Source organism: Hordeum vulgare, chromosome 2H (genome assembly GCF_904849725.1).
Source record: "Hordeum vulgare subsp. vulgare chromosome 2H, MorexV3_pseudomolecules_assembly, whole genome shotgun sequence".
NCBI classification, from domain to species: domain Eukaryota; kingdom Viridiplantae; phylum Streptophyta; class Magnoliopsida; order Poales; family Poaceae; genus Hordeum; species Hordeum vulgare.
In genome coordinates this window covers 402309791-402314095 of record NC_058519.1, presented here as the reverse complement: position 1 = coordinate 402314095, position 4305 = coordinate 402309791, and positions in this window count along the sequence as shown.

Sequence of the window (4305 nt, the reverse complement as noted above, 5' to 3'; positions counted from 1 at the left end):
GAACTCGAATACATCGGGGGTGACACAAAGCAAAACTCAAGCCTCAAATACTAAGAACTTTATTGTACTAGAGAATGATAAAACCAAAAAGAATTGAACTAAGAAAAGGTAAAGGCAAAAGATGTGATTGTGATACGATACCGGGGGAACTCCCCCAAACTTGGACCAAGCCAAGGGGATTGCCCATACCCGTGCTTAGTTTTCTTCCTTTGGAGGTGATGGTGGTGGAGTTGTTGCAACCTGCGTTTGATCCTCCGTCTTCCAAGGCATAGGTGCCCCATCATTGGAAGATGACCGAGTCTCCGGAATCCTCAAATCTGCAGCCAACCGTATTTTTTAAAATCTATACTCATACTCACAGTTTTGGTTCTGCAGGTCATAGATCTACACTTGGAGGTGATCAATTCTGTCATAGAGCCTCGAAAGGTGCTTCCCGATGTCATTGGCATCCATCTTGTGCTTGTTGGTGAACTCCGTGATCATCATGTGGTTTGCGTTGAGTCCACGCTCCACCATCCCTTGGCACTTGAAGAATTGTTGCTCCATTGCTTTGAGCCTCGCCTCCACGCTTCCGGTCTTCTTGGGCCCCTCAACATCACGGATGTGCAGGATTCCCTCACGCATCTCGATAGATTGAGGGTGTTACAGCACTCCCGTGAGGTAGGAATTGATGACCTTCTCGAAGATTTTGTCCTTCAGAGCTTTTGGGGACGCCATAGCGATCTAGATCTGTCTGCACAACAGCTCGAAACGAAAACCGAGGAAATTTGCGTGATACGAGGGTCAGACCTTTCGGGAGAATATATAATGATTTTTTCCCGACCAAAAGGAGTACTCGACAAGAAAACAGAGTCCGGGAGGCACACGAGGTGGTCACAATCCCCCCAGGCAGGGGGTGGCCCGCGCCTGGCAGGCTTGTGGCCTCCTCGTGCGCTTTCCAGACTACTTTAAAATTTTCTATTTTTCTAGAAATTCCAAAACAGAGAAAAAATCGTACTGGAAAAGTTTTGGAGTCGGTTTACTTACCGAATCACACACCTCTTCGTTTTCGGAGTCTGAAACATGCTGATAAATATCCCTTTTGTACTCCTCCGAAGTTATGGTATTGATAATATTGTTTTCAACATTTAAGGGAGTACGTGAGATATAATGCTTGATTCTTTGCCCATTTACCACTCTCGGAAAATTACCTTCCGTGTTGGTGATTTTGATGGCACCGGAACGATATACTTCCTCAACAATGTAAGGACCTTCCCATTTAGAGAGAAGCTTGTCTGCAAAAAAATCTTAAACGAGAATTATATTGCAAGACATAATCACCTACATTGAACCCACGGTTTTGTATCCTTTTACCATGCCACCTCTTAACATTTTCTATAAACAACTGGGCATTTTCATATGCCTGAGCTCTCCATTCATCAAGCGAGCTAATATCAAATAACCTCTTCTCACCAGCAAGTTTGAAATCAAAGTTGAGCTCTTTGATTGCCCAATAAGCCTTATTCTCTAGCTCAAGAGGTAAATGACATGCTTTACCGTAAACCATTTTGTACGGAGACATGCCCATGGGATTCTTATAAGCAGTTCTATCAGCCCACAATGCATCATCGAGCTTGTTAGACCAATTCTTTCTAGACCTATTGGCAGTCTTTTGCAGAATTAGTTTAATCTCTCTATCCAGAATTCCAAAATCCATCAGTCATCAGATATCTAGGCATTCCAAATCCAGGGAAAATAACTTCTTTAAGCATCCTGATAGAGGTGTTGTGATCAGCACTACTAGTTGGGATAGCTTCTATCCACTTTGTAATGTAATCAACAGCAACTAGGATATGAGTATACCCGTTGGATTTTGGAAAAGGTCCCATATAATCAAAGCCCCAAACATCAAATGGTTCAATGACAGGTGAATAATTCATAGGCATTTCCTGATATTTACCGATATTACCTATTCTTTGACATTCGTCACAAGACAAGACAAACTTACGGGCATCCTTGAAGAGAGTGGGCCAATATAAACCTGATTGCAATACCTTCTGTGCAGTTCTATCTCCGCATGGTGTCCTCCGTAAGCCTCGGAGTGACACTTCTGTAGGATCTGTCCCTGTTCATGTTCAGGTACACAACGTCTAATAACACCATCTACTCCTTCCTTATAAAGGTGAGGATCATCCCAAAGGTAATATCTCAAATCAAAGAAGAATTTCTTCTTTTGCTGGCATGTGAAACTAGGTGGTATATATTTGCAATGATATAGTTTGCATAATCAGCATACCATGGTGTACTACGTGAAGTATTGATGACATTCAATTGCTCATCAGGAAAGCTATCATAAATAGGTTGTGGGTCATCAAGAACATTCTCCAACCTAGACAAGTTATCTGCTACGGGGTTCTCAGCACCCTTCCTTTCGACAACATGCAAATCAAATTCTTCCAGCAAGAGAACCCATCTGTTAAGTCTAGGTTTAGCGTATTTCTTTTCCATGAGGTACTTAATAGCAGCGTGATCAGTGTGATCAGTGACTTTGGAATCAACTATGTAAGACCTGAACTTTTCACATGCAAACATGACTGCTAAAAATTCCTTTTCAGTAGTAGCATAGTTTCTTTGGGCACTGTCTAGAGTTTTACTAGCATAGTGAATAACATTCAACTTCTTATCAACTCTTTGTCCTAGAACAGCTCCAATAGCATAATCACTAGCATCACACATGATTTTAAAAGGTAAGTTCCAATCAGGTGGTTGAACAATAGGCGCAGTTATCAAGGCCTTCTTAAGTATTTCGAAGGCTTCCTCACAATCATCGTCCAAAAAAGGAATATCCTTTTGCAAGAGATTGGTAAGAGGCCTAGAAATCTTAGAAAACCAGCATGACGAAGGAAACTTATTATACCTTTGATATTTGTAGGGCATGGCATTTTCTCGATCGCATCAACCTTAGCCTTATCGACTTCAATACATGTTTCACAAATTTTATGTCCTAAGACGATGCCTTCATTAACCATAATGTGGCACTTCTCCCAATTCAAGACAAGATTGGTATCTTTACATCTCTTCAAAACTCGATCAAGGTTGCTGAGGCAATCATCAAAAGAAGACCCGTAAACGGAGAAGTCATCCATGAAAACCTCAACAATCTTTTCACAAAAGTGAGAGAATATAGCCATCATAAATCTTCGAAAGGTGGCAGGTGCATTATATAAGCCAAAAGGCATACGTCTGTAAGCAAAGGTACCGAAAGGGCAGGTAAAAGTGGTTTTCTCCTGATCAGATTGTGAACAGGTATTTGGGAGAAACTAGAATAACCATCTAGAAAGCAGAAGTGTGTGTGTGTTTACACAGTCTTTGTAGCATTTGGTCGATCAAAGGCAAAGGGTAATGATCTTTCCTAGTGGCTTTATTCAATTTCGTAAAATCGATCATCACCCTATAGCCAGTAATAATCCTTTGTGGGATCAATTCATCCTTATCATTAGGGACAACGGTAATACGTCCCTTCTTAGGGACGCAATGCACCGGACTCACCCAATCACTATGAGCAATAGGATAGATAATACATGCTTCCAGGAGCTTTAGTATTTCTTTTCTTACTACCTCTTTCATCTTAGGATTTAATCTCCGTTGATGATCGGCAACTGGTTTGGGATCAGGATCGGTTTTAATCTTGTGTTGTCATAGAGTGGGACTAATGCCCTTAAGAACATCAAGAGTATATCCAATAGCAGCACGGTGCTTCCTCAGAGTTTTCAGTAACTTCTTTTCTTCATGCTCTCAGAGGCTAGTGATACGTCTCCATCGTATCTACTTTTCCAAACACTTTTCCCCTTGTTTTGGACTATAATTTGCATGATTTGAATGGAACTAACCCGGACTCATGCTGTTTTCAGCAGAATTGCCATGGTGTTGTTTTTGTGCAGAAATGAAAGTTCTCGGAACGTCCTGAAACTCAGCTGTTGCCGGGGCCACCCCCCTGGCCGCGGCAACCAAGCTTGTGGGGCCCACGTGGCTTTGCCACCCCTAAACTCAGCTCTATAATTTCACTTTCGCCCAGAAAAAAATCATCAGAGAAGATTTCGTCGCGTTTGCGATACGGAGGCGCCGCCACATCCTATTCTTCATCTGGAGGACAGATCTGGAGTCCGTCTTGGGCTTCGGAGAGGGGAAATCGTCGCCATCATCATCATCAACCTTCTTCACTCTCCAATTCCATGAAGCTCTTCATCATTCGTGAGTAATCTATTCGTAGGCTCGCTGGGCGGTGATGAGTAGGATGAGATCTATCATGTAATCGAGTTAGTTTTG